Source organism: Lingula anatina, chromosome 1 (genome assembly GCF_051362555.1).
Source record: "Lingula anatina isolate TDL-2025a chromosome 1, LinAna3.0, whole genome shotgun sequence".
NCBI classification, from domain to species: Eukaryota; Metazoa; Brachiopoda; class Lingulata; order Lingulida; family Lingulidae; genus Lingula; species Lingula anatina.
In genome coordinates, this window is record NC_141767.1 from 33,052,599 (window position 1) to 33,069,523 (window position 16,925).

Genomic DNA, 16,925 nt, shown 5'->3' on the forward strand with positions numbered 1-16,925 from the left:
TGGACAAAAGAAAAATTATTAACTCTACCCAGACATTGACTGCACATGTCTATATAAGTTAAGGTTAATAAACTTTATTAATTCTTTTTTTTTTGGGGGGGGGGGGGGCACAGGGGACTGGGGGATGTAGGTAAATTGCAAAAAGATCTAATCTCATTCTTATTTCTTTTTACAGGACATGGAAGATGACTAGTGCTTACCATCAAACATAGACTACTCTACGGATCAACAATTTATGGTTAGTAAATTTTATTTTTTTGGAGGGGATAGAAAAATTTTTACAAAATCTAATGTAGTTTTATTTCTTTTTATGGGACATAGAATATGATAAGTAACATTACCTATACATTGACTTCACAGGTCGATATAAGTTAAGATTAATAAACTTTCATTTTATTTTTTTTTTGGGGGGGGGGGGGTGTGGACGGGGGGCGGTGGACGGGGGGGGGGGGGATGTAGGTAAATAGAAAAAGATCTCTTTCTTATTTCTTTTTACAGGACATAGAAGATGACAAGTACCTACCATTGGACATAGACTATTCTTCGGATCAACAATTTAAGGTTAGTAAATTTTATATTTTGGAGAGGATAAAAATTTTTTTACAAAATCTGATCTAGTTTTATTTCATTTTACAGGACATAGAAGATGATGAGGAACTCTAGAAGATGACAAGTGTCTACCACCGAACATAGACTACTCTTCGGATCAACAATTTAAGGTTAGAAAATTTTATTTTTTTGGAGTTGATAGAAAAATTGCAAAAATTCTAATCTAGTTTTATTTCTTTTTACTGGACATAGATGATGATTAGCAACTCTACCTAGACATTAACTTCACACGTCTATATAAGTTAAATTTAATAAACTTTTTTTTTGTTTGGGGGGGGGGGGGAGACATAGGTAAATTGCAAAAAGATCTAATCTCTTTCTTATTTCTTTTTACAGGACATGGAAGATGACAAGTGCCTACCATGGAACATAGACTACTCTTTGGATCAACAATTTATGGTTAGTAAATTTTATTTTTTTGGAGTGGATAAAAAAATTGAAAAAAATCTATTTTAGTTTTATTTCTTATTACTGGACAAAAATATAATGAGTAACTCTACCCAGACATTGACTTCACACGTCTATATAAGTTAAGATTAATAAACTTTATTAATTCTTTGGGGGGGGGGGGGGGGGGGGGGGGGCGGCACAGGGGACTGGGGGATGTAGGCAAATTGCAAAAAGATCTAATCTCATTCTTATTTCTTTTTACAGGACATAGAAGATGACTAGTGCTTACCATCAAACATAGACTACTCTACGGATCAACAATTTATGGTTAGTAAATTTTATTTTTTTGGAGGGGATAGAAAAATTTTTACAAAATCTAATGTAGTTTTATTTCTTTTTATGGGATATAGAATATGATAAGTAACATTACCTATACATTGACTTCACATGTCGATATAAGTTGAGGTTAATAAACTCTTTTTTTTGTTGGGGGTTGGGGGGGTGAAGACGGGGGGGCGGTGGACGGGGGGGGGGGAGTAGGTAAATAGCAAAAAGATCTAATCTCTTTCTTATTTCTTTTTACAGGACATAGAAGATGACAAGTACCTACCATGGGACATAGACTATTCTTCGGATCAACAATTTAAGGTTAGTAAATTTTATATTTTGGAGAGGATAAAAAATTTTTTACAAAATCTGATTTAGTTTTATTTCATTTTACAGGACATAGAAGATGATGAGGAACTCTAGAAGATGACAAGTGTCTACCACCGAACATAGACTACTCTTCAGATCAACAATTTAAGGTTAGAAAATTTTATTTTTTTGGAGTTGATAGAAAAATTGCAAAAATTCTAATCTAGTTTTATTTCTTTTTACTGGACATAGATGATGATTAGCAACTCTACCTAGACATTGACTTCACACGTCTATATAAGTTAAGGTTAATAAACTTTTTTTTTGTTTGGGGGGGGGGGGGGGGGGGGGAGACATAGGTAAATTGCAAAAAGATCTAATCTCTTTCTTATTTCTTTTTACAGGACATGGAAGATGACAAGTGCCTACCATGGAACATAGACTACTCTTTGGATCAACAATTTATGGTTAGTAAATTTTATTTTTTTGGAGGGGATAAAAAAATTGAAAAAAATCTATTCTAGTTTAATTTTTTATAACTGGACAAAGAATATAATGAGTAACTCTACCCAGACATTGACTTCACAGGTCGATTTAAGTTAAAATTAATAAACTTTCATTTTATTTTGGGGGGGGGGGGGGGGGGGGTGAAGACGGGGGGCGGTGGATGGGGGGGGGATGTAGGTAAATAGCAAAAAGATCTAATCTCTTTCTTATTTCTTTTTACAGGACATGGAAGATGACAAGTGCCTACCATGGAACATAGACTACTCTTTGGATCAACAATTTATGGTTAGTAAATTTTATTTTTTTGGAGGGGATAAAAAAATTGAAAAAAATCTATTCTAGTTTAATTTCTTATAACTGGACAAAGAATATAATGAGTAACTCTACCCAGACATTGACTTCACAGGTCGATATAAGTTAAAATTAATAAACTTTCATTTTATTTTGGGGGGGGGGGGGTGAAGACGGGGGGCGGTGGATGGGGGGGGATGTAGGTAAATAGCAAAAAGATCTAATCTCTTTCTTATTTCTTTTTACAGGACATGGAAGATGACAAGTGCCTACCATGGAACATAGACTACTCTTCGGATCAACAATTTATGGTTAGTAAATTTTAGTTTTTTGGAGTGGATAGAAAAATTGAAAAAAATCTATTCTAGTTTAATTTCTTATTACTGGACAAAGAATATAATGAGTAACTCTACCCAGACATTGACTTCACACGTCTATATAAGTTAAGATTAATAAACTTTATTAATTCTTTTGGGGGGGGGGGGGGGGGGAGGGCACAGGGGACTGGGGGATGTAGGTAAATTGCAAAAAGATCTAATCTCATTCTTATTTCTTTTTACAGGACATAGAAGATGACAAGTACCTACCATTGGACATAGACTATTCTTCGGATCAACAATTTAAGGTTAGTAAATTTTATTTTTTGGAGGGGATAAAATTTTTTTTACAAAATCTGATCTAGTTTTATTTCTTTTTACAGGACATAGAAGATGATGAGCAACTCTAGAAGATGACAAGTGTCTACCACCGAACATAGACTACTCTTCGGATCAACAATTTAAGGTTAGAACATTTTATTTTTTTTGGAGTTGATAGAAAAATTGCAAAAATTCTAATCTAGTTTTATTTCTTTTTACTGGACATAGATGATGATTAGCAACTCTACCTAGACATTGACTTCACACGTCTATATAAGTTAAGGTTAATAAACTTTTTTTTTGTTTGGGGGGGGGGGGGGGAGACATAGGTAAATTGCAAAAAGATCTAATCTCTTTCTTATTTCTTTTTACAGGACATGGAAGATGACAAGTGCCTACCATGGAACATAGACTACTCTTTGGATCAACAATTTATGGTTAGTAAATTTTATTTTTTTGGAGGGGATAAAAAAATTGAAAAAAATCTATTCTAGTTTTATGTCTTATTACTGGACAAAAATATAATGAGTAACTCTACCCAGACATTGACTTCACACGTCTATATAAGTTAAGATTAATAAACTTTATTAATTCTTTGGGGGGGGGGGGGCGGCACAGGGGACTGGGGGATGTAGGCAAATTGCAAAAAGACCTAATCTCATTCTTATTTCTTTTTACAGGACATGGAGATGACTAGTGCTTACCATCAAACATAGACTACTCTACGGATCAACAATTTATGGTTAGTAAATTTTATTTTTTTGGAGGGGATAGAAAAATTTTTACAAAATCTAATGTAGTTTTATTTCTTTTTATGGGATATAGAATATGATAAGTAACATTACCTATACATTGACTTCACATGTCGATATAAGTTGAGGTTAATAAACTCATTTTTTGTTGGGGGGGGGGGGGTGAAGACGGGGGGCGGTGGACGGGGGGGGGGGATGTAGTTAAATAGAAAAAGATCTAATCTCTTTCTTATTTCTTTTTACAGGACATAGAAGATGACAAGTACCTACCATTGGACATAGACTATTCTTCGGATCAACAATTTAAGGTTAGTAAATTTTATATTTTGGAGAGGATAAAAATTTTTTTACAAAATCTGATCTAGTTTTATTTCATTTTACAGGACATAGAAGATGATGAGGAACTCTAGAAGATGACAAGTGTCTTCCACCGAACATAGACTACTCTTCGGATCAACAATTTAAGGTTAGAAAATTTTATTTTTTTGGAGTTGATAGAAAAATTGCAAAAATTCTAATCTAGTTTTATTTCTTTTTACTGGACATAGATGATGATTAGCAACTCTACCTAGACATTAACTTCACACGTCTATATAAGTTAAATTTAATAAACTTTTTTTTTGTTTGGGGGGGGGGGAGACATAGGTAAATTGCAAAAAGATCTAATCTCTTTCTTATTTCTTTTTACAGGACATGGAAGATGACAAGTGCCTACCATGGAACATAGACTACTCTTCGGATCAACAATTTATGGTTAGTAAATTTTATTTTTTTGGAGGGGATAAAAAAATTGAAAAAAATCTATTCTAGTTTTATTTCTTATAACTGGACAAAGAATATAATGAGTAACTCTACCCAGACATTGACTTCACACGTCTATATAAGTTAAGATTAATAAACTTTATTATTTCTTTTGGGGGGGGGGGGGGCGCAGGGGAATGGGGGATGTAGGTAAATTGTAAAAAGATCTAATCTCATTCTTATTTCTTTTTACAGGACATGGAAGATGACAAGTGCCTACCATCAAACATAGACTACTTTTCGGATCAACAATTTATGGTTAGTAAATTTCATTTTTTTGAAGGGGATAAAAAAATTGAAAAAAAAAATCTATTTTAGTTTTATTTCTTATTACTTGACAAAGAATATCATGAGTAACTCTACCCAGACATTGACTTCACACGTCTATATAAGTTAAGGTTAATTAACTTTATTAATTCTTTGGGGGGGGGGGGGGGGCACAGGGGACTGGGGGATGTAGGTAAATTGCAAAAAGATCTAATCTCATTCTTATTTCTTTTTAAAGGACATGGAAGATGACAAGTGCCTACCATGGAACATAGACTACTCTTCGGATCAACAATTTATGGTTAGTAAATTTTAGTTTTTTGGAGGGGATAAAAAAATTGAAAAAAATCTATTCTTGTTTTATTTCTTATTACTGGACAAAGAATATAATGAAAAACTGTACCCAGACATTGACTTTACACGTCTATATAAGTTGAGATTAATAAACTTTATTAATTCTTTTGGGGGGGGGGGGGCGCAGGGGACTGGGCGATGTAGGTAAATTGCAAAAAGATCTAATATCATTCTTATTTCTTTTTACAGGACATGGAAGATGAGAAGTGCCTACCATAGAACATAGAATATTCTTCATATCAACAATTTAAGGTTAGTAAATTTTATTTTTTTGGAGGGGATAAAAAAATAGAAAAAAATCTATTCTAGTTTAATTTCTTATAACTGGACAAAGAATATAATGAGTAACTCTACCCAGACATTGACTTCACACGTCTATATAAGTTAAGATTAATAAACTTTATTAATTCTTTTTTTTTGGGGGGGGGGGGGCGCAGGGGAATTGGGGATGTAGGCAAATTGTTAAAAGATCTAATCTCATTCTTATTTCTTTTTACAGGACATGGAAGATGACTAGTGCTTACCATCAAACATAGACTACTCTACGGATCAACAATTTATGGTTAGTAAATTTCATTTTTTTGGAGTGGATAGAAAAATTGAAAAAAAAAATCTATTCTAGTTTTTTTCTTATTACTGGACAAAAGAAAAATTATTAACTCTACCCAGACATTGACTGCACATGTCTATATAAGTTAAGGTTAATAAACTTTATTAATTCTTTTTGGGGGGGGGGGGCACAGGGGACTGGGGGATGTAGGTAAATTGCAAAAAGATCTAATCTCATTCTTATTTCTTTTTAAAGGACATGGAAGATGACAAGTGCCTACCATGGAACATAGACTACTCTTCGGATCAACAATTTATGGTTAGTAAATTTTAATTTTTTGGAGGGGATAAAAAAATTGAAAAAAATCTATTCTAGTTTTATTTCTTATTACTGGACAAAGAATATAATGAGAAACTGTACCCAGACATTGACTTTACACGTCTATATAAGTTGAGATTAATAAACTTTATTAATTCTTTTGGGGGGGGGGGGGGGGGGGGCGCAGGGGACTGGGGGATGTAGGTAAATTGCAAAAAGATCTAATATCATTCTTATTTCTTTTTACAGGACATGGAAGATGAGAAGTGCCTACCATAGAACATAGAATATTCTTCAGATCAACAATTTAAGGTTAGTAAATTTTATTTTTTTGGAGGGGATAGAAAATTTTTTACAAAATCTAATGTAGTTTTATTTCTTTTTATGGGACATAGAATATGATAAGTAACATTACCTAGACATTGACTTCACATGTCGTTATAAGTTGAGGTTAATAAACTTTCTTTTTTTTGTTGGGGGGGGGGGGAGGACGGGGGGCGGTGGACTGGGGGGGGGGGGGGGAGTAGGTAAATAGCAAAAAGATCTAATCTCTTTCTTATTTCTTTTTACAGGACATAGAAGATGACAAGTACCTACCATGGGACATAGACTATTCTTCGGATCAACAATTTAAGGTTAGTAAATTTTATATTTTGGAGAGGATAAAAAATTTTTTACAAAATCTGATTTAGTTTTATTTCATTTTACAGGACATAGAAGATGATGAGGAACTCTAGAAGATGACAAGTGTCTACCACCGAACATAGACTACTCTTCAGATCAACAATTTAAGGTTAGAAAATTTTATTTTTTTGGAGTTGATAGAAAAATTGCAAAAATTCTAATCTAGTTTTATTTCTTTTTACTGGACATAGATGATGATTAGCAACTCTACCTAGACATTGACTTCACACGTCTATATAAGTTAAGGTTAATAAACTTTTTTTTTGTTTGGGGGGGGGGGGGAGACATAGGTAAATTGCAAAAAGATCTAATCTCTTTCTTATTTCTTTTTACAGGACATGGAAGATGACAAGTGCCTACCATGGAACATAGACTACTCTTCGGATCAACAATTTATGGTTAGTAAATTTTATTTTTTTGGAGGGGATAGAAAAATTGAAAAAATCTATTCTAGTTTAATTTCTTATAACTGGACAAAGAATATAATGAGTAACTCTACCCAGACATTGACTTCACACGTCTATATAAGTTAAGATTAATAAACTTGATTAATTCTTTGGGGGGGGGGGGGGGGGGGCGGCACAGGGGACTGGGGGATGTAGGCAAATTGCAAAAAGATCTAATCTCATTCTTATTTCTTTTTACAGGACATGGAAGATGACTAGTGCTTACCATCAAACATAGACTACTCTACGGATCAACAATTTATGGTTAGTAAATTTTATTTTTTTGGAGGGGATAGAAAAATTTTTACAAAATCTAATGTAGTTTTATTTCTTTTTATGGGATATAGAATATGATAAGTAACATTACCTATACATTGACTTCACATGTCGATATAAGTTGAGGTTAATAAACTCTTTTTTTTGTTGGGGGTTGGGGGGGGGTGAAGACGGGGGGCGGTGGAGGGGGGGGGGGGAGTAGGTAAATAGCAAAAAGATCTAATCTCTTTCTTATTTCTTTTTACAGGACATAGAAGATGACAAGTACCTACCATGGGACATAGACTATTCTTCGGATCAACAATTTAAGGTTAGTAAATTTTATATTTTGGAGAGGATAAAAAATTTTTTACAAAATCTGATTTAGTTTTATTTCATTTTACAGGACATAGAAGATGATGAGGAACTCTAGAAGATGACAAGTGTCTACCACCGAACATAGACTACTCTTCAGATCAACAATTTAAGGTTAGAAAATTTTATTTTTTTGGAGTTGATAGAAAAATTGTAAAAATTCTTATCTAGTTTTATTTCTTTTTACTGTACATAGATGATGATTAGCAACTCTACCTAGACATTGACTTCACACGTCTATATAAGTTAAGGTTAATAAACTTTTTTTTTGTTTGGGGGGGGGGGGGGGGGGGAGACATAGGTAAATTGCAAAAAGATCTAATCTCTTTCTTATTTCTTTTTACAGGACATGGAAGATGACAAGTGCCTACCATGGAACATAGACTACTCTTCGGATCAACAATTAATGGTTAGTAAATTTTATTTTTTTGGAGGGGATAAAAAAATTGAAAAAAATCTATTCTAGTTTTATTTCTTATAACTGGACAAAGAATATAATGAGTAACTCTACCCAGACATTGACTTCACACGTCTATATAAGTTAAGATTAATAAACTTTATTAATTCTTTTTTTTTTTTTTGGGGGGGGGGGGCGCAGGGGAATGGGGGATGTAGGCAAATTGTTAAAAGATCTAATCTCATTCTTATTTCTTTTTACAGGACATGGAAGATGACTAGTGCTTACCATCAAACATAGACTACTCTACGGATCAACAATTTATGGTTAGTAAATTTCATTTTTTTGGAGTGGATAGAAAAATTGAAAAAAATCTATTCTAGTTTTATTTCTTATTACTGGACAAAAGAAAAATTATTAACTCTACCCAGACATTGACTGCACATGTCTATATAAGTTAAGGTTAATAAACTTTATTAATTCTTTTTTTTTGGGGGGGGGGGGGGCACAGGGGACTGGGGGATGTAGGTAAATTGCAAAAAGATCTAATCTCATTCTTATTTCTTTTCACAGGACATGGAAGATGACAAGTGCCTACAATGGAACATAGACTACTCTTTGGATCAACAATTTATGGTTAGTAAATTTTATTTTTTTGGAGGGGATAAAAAAATTGAAAAAAATCTATTCTAGTTTTATTTCTTATTACTGGACAAAAATATAATGAGTGACTCTACCCAGACATTGACTTCACACGTCTATATAAGTTAAGATTAATAAACTTTATTAATTCTTTGGGGGGGGGGGGGGGGGGGGGGGCGGCACAGGGGACTGGGGGATGTAGGCAAATTGCAAAAAGATCTAATCTCATTCTTATTTCTTTTTACAGGACATGGAAGATGACTAGTGCTTACCATCAAACATAGACTACTCTACGGATCAACAATTTATGGTTAGTAAATTTTATTTTTTTGGAGGGGATAGAAAAATTTTTACAAAATCTAATGTAGTTTTATTTCTTTTTATGGGACATAGAATATGATAAGTAACATTACCTATACATTGACTTCACAGGTCGATATAAGTTAAGATTAATAAACTTTCATTTTATTTTTTTTTGGGGGGGGGGGGGGTGTGGACGGGGGGCGGTGGACGGGGGGGGGGGGGATGTAGGTAAATAGAAAAAGATCTAATCTCTTTCTTATTTCTTTTTACAGGACATAGAAGATGACAAGTACCTACCATTGGACATAGACTATTCTTCGGATCAACAATTGAAGGTTAGTAAATTTTATATTTTGGAGAGGATAAAAATTTTTTTACAAAATGTGATCTAGTTTTATTTCATTTTACAGGACATAGAAGATGATGAGGAACTCTAGAAGATGACAAGTGTCTACCACCGAACATAGACTACTCTTCGGATCAACAATTTAAGGTTAGAAAATTTTATTTTTTTGGAGTTGATAGAAAAATTGCAAAAATTCTAATCTAGTTTTATTTCTTTTTACTGGACATAGATGATGATTAGCAACTCTACCTAGACATTAACTTCAGACGTCTATATAAGTTAAATTTAATAAACTTTTTTTTTGTTTGGGGGGGGGGGGAGACATAGGTAAATTGCAAAAAGATCTAATCTCTTTCTTATTTCTTTTTACAGGACATGGAAGATGACAAGTGCCTACCATGGAACATAGACTACTCTTTGGATCAACAATTTATGGTTAGTAAATTTTATTTTTTTGGAGGGGATAAAAAAATTGAAAAAAATCTATTTTAGTTTTATTTCTTATTACTGGACAAAAATATAATGAGTAACTCTACCCAGACATTGACTTCACACGTCTATATAAGTTAAGATTAATAAACTTTATTAATTCTTTGGGGGGGGGGGGGGGGCGGCACAGGGGACTGGGGGATGTAGGCAAATTGCAAAAAGATCTAATCTCATTCTTATTTCTTTTTACAGGACATGGAAGATGACTAGTGCTTACCATCAAACATAGACTACTCTACGGATCAACAATTTATGGTTAGTAAATTTTATTTTTTTGGAGGGGATAGAAAAATTTTTACAAAATCTAATGTAGTTTTATTTCTTTTTATGGGATATAGAATATGATAAGTAACATTACCTATACATTGACTTCACATGTCGATATAAGTTGAGGTTAATAAACTCTTTTTTTTGTTGGGGGTTGGGGGGGTGAAGACGGGGGGGTGGTGGACGGGGGGGGGGGGAGTAGGTAAATAGCAAAAAGATCTAATCTCTTTCTTATTTCTTTTTACAGGACATAGAAGATGACAAGTACCTACCATGGGACATAGACTATTCTTCGGATCAACAATTTAAGGTTAGTAAATTTTATATTTTGGAGAGGATAAAAAATTTTTTACAAAATCTGATTTAGTTTTATTTCATTTTACAGGACATAGAAGATGATGAGGAACTCTAGAAGATGACAAGTGTCTACCACCGAACATAGACTACTCTTCAGATCAACAATTTAAGGTTAGAAAATTTTATTTTTTTGGAGTTGATAGAAAAATTGCAAAAATTCTAATCTAGTTTTATTTCTTTTTACTGGACATAGATGATGATTAGCAACTCTACCTAGACATTAACTTCACACGTCTATATAAGTTAAATTTAATAAACTTTTTTTTTGTTTGGGGGGGGGGGAGACATAGGTAAATTGCAAAAAGATCTAATCTCTTTCTTATTTCTTTTTACAGGACATGGAAGATGACAAGTGCCTACCATGGAACATAGACTACTCTTCGGATCAACAATTTATGGTTAGTAAATTTTATTTTTTTGGAGGGGATAAAAAAATTGAAAAAAATCTATTCTAGTTTTATTTCTTATAACTGGACAAAGAATATAATGAGTAACTCTACCCAGACATTGACTTCACACGTCTATATAAGTTAAGATTAATAAACTTTATTATTTCTTTTGGGGGGGGGGGGGGCGCAGGGGAATGGGGGATGTAGGTAAATTGTAAAAAGATCTAATCTCATTCTTATTTCTTTTTACAGGACATGGAAGATGACAAGTGCCTACCATCAAACATAGACTACTTTTCGGATCAACAATTTATGGTTAGTAAATTTCATTTTTTTGAAGGGGATAAAAAAATTGAAAAAAAAAATCTATTTTAGTTTTATTTCTTATTACTTGACAAAGAATATCATGAGTAACTCTACCCAGACATTGACTTCACACGTCTATATAAGTTAAGGTTAATTAACTTTATTAATTCTTTGGGGGGGGGGGCACAGGGGACTGGGGGATGTAGGTAAATTGCAAAAAGATCTAATCTCATTCTTATTTCTTTTTAAAGGACATGGAAGATGACAAGTGCCTACCATGGAACATAGACTACTCTTCGGATCAACAATTTATGGTTAGTAAATTTTAGTTTTTTGGAGGGGATAAAAAAATTGAAAAAAATCTATTCTTGTTTTATTTCTTATTACTGGACAAAGAATATAATGAAAAACTGTACCCAGACATTGACTTTACACGTCTATATAAGTTGAGATTAATAAACTTTATTAATTCTTTTGGGGGGGGGGCGCAGGGGACTGGGCGATGTAGGTAAATTGCAAAAAGATCTAATATCATTCTTATTTCTTTTTACAGGACATGGAAGATGAGAAGTGCCTACCATAGAACATAGAATATTCTTCATATCAACAATTTAAGGTTAGTAAATTTTATTTTTTTGGAGGGGATAAAAAAATAGAAAAAAATCTATTCTAGTTTAATTTCTTATAACTGGACAAAGAATATAATGAGTAACTCTACCCAGACATTGACTTCACACGTCTATATAAGTTAAGATTAATAAACTTTATTAATTCTTTTTTTTTGGGGGGGGGGGCGCAGGGGAATTGGGGATGTAGGCAAATTGTTAAAAGATCTAATCTCATTCTTATTTCTTTTTACAGGACATGGAAGATGACTAGTGCTTACCATCAAACATAGACTACTCTACGGATCAACAATTTATGGTTAGTAAATTTCATTTTTTTGGAGTGGATAGAAAAATTGAAAAAAAAAATCTATTCTAGTTTTATTTCTTATTACTGGACAAAAGAAAAATTATTAACTCTACCCAGACATTGACTGCACATGTCTATATAAGTTAAGGTTAATAAACTTTATTAATTCTTTTTGGGGGGGGGGGCACAGGGGACTGGGGGATGTAGGTAAATTGCAAAAAGATCTAATCTCATTCTTATTTCTTTTTAAAGGACATGGAAGATGACAAGTGCCTACCATGGAACATAGACTACTCTTCGGATCAACAATTTATGGTTAGTAAATTTTAATTTTTTGGAGGGGATAAAAAAATTCAAAAAAATCTATTCTAGTTTTATTTCTTATTACTGGACAAAGAATATAATGAGAAACTGTACCCAGACATTGACTTTACACGTCTATATAAGTTGAGATTAATAAACTTTATTAATTCTTTTGGGGGGGGGGGGGGGGGGGGCGCAGGGGACTGGGGGATGTAGGTAAATTGCAAAAAGATCTAATATCATTCTTATTTCTTTTTACAGGACATGGAAGATGAGAAGTGCCTACCATAGAACATAGAATATTCTTCAGATCAACAATTTAAGGTTAGTAAATTTTATTTTTTTGGAGGGGATAGAAAATTTTTTACAAAATCTAATGTAGTTTTATTTCTTTTTATGGGACATAGAATATGATAAGTAACATTACCTAGACATTGACTTCACATGTCGTTATAAGTTGAGGTTAATAAACTTTCTTTTTTTTGTTGGGGGGGGGGGGGGAGGACGGGGGGCGGTGGACTGGGGGGGGGGGGGGGGGAGTAGGTAAATAGCAAAAAGATCTAATCTCTTTCTTATTTCTTTTTACAGGACATAGAAGATGACAAGTACCTACCATGGGACATAGACTATTCTTCGGATCAACAATTTAAGGTTAGTAAATTTTATATTTTGGAGAGGATAAAAAATTTTTTACAAAATCTGATTTAGTTTTATTTCATTTTACAGGACATAGAAGATGATGAGGAACTCTAGAAGATGACAAGTGTCTACCACCGAACATAGACTACTCTTCAGATCAACAATTTAAGGTTAGAAAATTTTATTTTTTTGGAGTTGATAGAAAAATTGCAAAAATTCTAATCTAGTTTTATTTCTTTTTACTGGACATAGATGATGATTAGCAACTCTACCTAGACATTGACTTCACACGTCTATATAAGTTAAGGTTAATAAACTTTTTTTTTGTTTGGGGGGGGGGGGGGAGACATAGGTAAATTGCAAAAAGATCTAATCTCTTTCTTATTTCTTTTTACAGGACATGGAAGATGACAAGTGCCTACCATGGAACATAGACTACTCTTCGGATCAACAATTTATGGTTAGTAAATTTTATTTTTTTGGAGGGGATAGAAAAATTGAAAAAATCTATTCTAGTTTAATTTCTTATAACTGGACAAAGAATATAATGAGTAACTCTACCCAGACATTGACTTCACACGTCTATATAAGTTAAGATTAATAAACTTGATTAATTCTTTGGGGGGGGGGGGGGGCGGCACAGGGGACTGGGGGATGTAGGCAAATTGCAAAAAGATCTAATCTCATTCTTATTTCTTTTTACAGGACATGGAAGATGACTAGTGCTTACCATCAAACATAGACTACTCTACGGATCAACAATTTATGGTTAGTAAATTTTATTTTTTTGGAGGGGATAGAAAAATTTTTACAAAATCTAATGTAGTTTTATTTCTTTTTATGGGATATAGAATATGATAAGTAACATTACCTATACATTGACTTCACATGTCGATATAAGTTGAGGTTAATAAACTCTTTTTTTTGTTGGGGGTTGGGGGGGTGAAGACGGGGGGCGGTGGACGGGGGGGGGGGAGTAGGTAAATAGCAAAAAGATCTAATCTCTTTCTTATTTCTTTTTACAGGACATAGAAGATGACAAGTACCTACCATGGGACATAGACTATTCTTCGGATCAACAATTTAAGGTTAGTAAATTTTATATTTTGGAGAGGATAAAAAATTTTTTACAAAATCTGATTTAGTTTTATTTCATTTTACAGGACATAGAAGATGATGAGGAACTCTAGAAGATGACAAGTGTCTACCACCGAACATAGACTACTCTTCAGATCAACAATTTAAGGTTAGAAAATTTTATTTTTTTGGAGTTGATAGAAAAATTGTAAAAATTCTTATCTAGTTTTATTTCTTTTTACTGTACATAGATGATGATTAGCAACTCTACCTAGACATTGACTTCACACGTCTATATAAGTTAAGGTTAATAAACTTTTTTTTTGTTTGGGGGGGGGGGGGGGGAGACATAGGTAAATTGCAAAAAGATCTAATCTCTTTCTTATTTCTTTTTACAGGACATGGAAGATGACAAGTGCCTACCATGGAACATAGACTACTCTTCGGATCAACAATTAATGGTTAGTAAATTTTATTTTTTTGGAGGGGATAAAAAAATTGAAAAAAATCTATTCTAGTTTAATTTCTTATAACTGGACAAAGAATATAATGAGTAACTCTACCCAGACATTGACTTCACACGTCTATATAAGTTAAGATTAATAAACTTTATTAATTCTTTTTTTTTTTTTTTTGGGGGGGGGCGCAGGGGAATGGGGGATGTAGGCAAATTGTTAAAAGATCTAATCTCATTCTTATTTCTTTTTACAGGACATGGAAGATGACTAGTGCTTACCATCAAACATAGACTACTCTACGGATCAACAATTTATGGTTAGTAAATTTCATTTTTTTGGAGTGGATAGAAAAATTGAAAAAAATCTATTCTAGTTTTATTTCTTATTACTGGACAAAAGAAAAATTATTAACTCTACCCAGACATTGACTGCACATGTCTATATAAGTTAAGGTTAATAAACTTTATTAATTCTTTTTTTTTTGGGGGGGGGGGGGGGGGCACAGGGGACTGGGGGATGTAGGTAAATTGCAAAAAGATCTAATCTCATTCTTATTTCTTTTCACAGGACATGGAAGATGACAAGTGCCTACAATGGAACATAGACTACTCTTTGGATCAACAATTTATGGTTAGTAAATTTTATTTTTTTGGAGGGGATAAAAAAATTGAAAAAAATCTATTCTAGTTTTATTTCTTATTACTGGACAAAAATATAATGAGTGACTCTACCCAGACATTGACTTCACACGTCTATATAAGTTAAGATTAATAAACTTTATTAATTCTTTGGGGGGGGGGGGGGGGGGGGGGGGGCGGCGGCACAGGGGACTGGGGGATGTAGGCAAATTGCAAAAAGATCTAATCTCATTCTTATTTCTTTTTACAGGACATGGAAGATGACTAGTGCTTACCATCAAACATAGACTACTCTACGGATCAACAATTTATGGTTAGTAAATTTTATTTTTTTGGAGGGGATAGAAAAATTTTTACAAAATCTAATGTAGTTTTATTTCTTTTTATGGGACATAGAATATGATAAGTAACATTACCTATACATTGACTTCACAGGTCGATATAAGTTAAGATTAATAAACTTTCATTTTATTTTTTTTTTGGGGGGGGGGGGGTGTGGACGGGGGGCGGTGGACGGGGGGGGGGGGGGGATGTAGGTAAATAGAAAAAGATCTAATCTCTTTCTAATTTCTTTTTACAGGACATAGAAGATGACAAGTACCTACCATTGGACATAGACTATTCTTCGGATCAACAATTTAAGGTTAGTAAATTTTATATTTTGGAGAGGATAAAAATTTTTTTACAAAATGTGATCTAGTTTTATTTCATTTTACAGGACATAGAAGATGATGAGGAACTCTAGAAGATGACAAGTGTCTACCACCGAACATAGACTACTCTTCGGATCAACAATTTAAGGTTAGAAAATTTTATTTTTTTGGAGTTGATAGAAAAATTGCAAAAATTCTAATCTAGTTTTATTTCTTTTTACTGGACATAGATGATGATTAGCAACTCTACCTAGACATTAACTTCAGACGTCTATATAAGTTAAATTTAATAAACTTTTTTTTTGTTTGGGGGGGGGGGGAGACATAGGTAAATTGCAAAAAGATCTAATCTCTTTCTTATTTCTTTTTACAGGACATGGAAGATGACAAGTGCCTACCATGGAACATAGACTACTCTTTGGATCAACAATTTATGGTTAGTAAATTTTATTTTTTTGGAGGGGATAAAAAAATTGAAAAAAATCTATTTTAGTTTTATTTCTTATTACTGGACAAAAATATAATGAGTAACTCTACCCAGACATTGACTTCACACGTCTATATAAGTTAAGATTAATAAACTTTATTAATTCTTTGGGGGGGGGGGGGGGGGGGGCGGCACAGGGGACTGGGGGATGTAGGCAAATTGCAAAAAGATCTAATCTCATTCTTATTTCTTTTTACAGGACATGGAAGATGACTAGTGCTTACCATCAAACATAGACTACTCTACGGATCAACAATTTATGGTTAGTAAATTTTATTTTTTTGGAGGGGATAGAAAAATTTTTACAAAATCTAATGTAGTTTTATTTCTTTTTATGGGATATAGAATATGATAAGTAACATTACCTATACATTGACTTCACATGT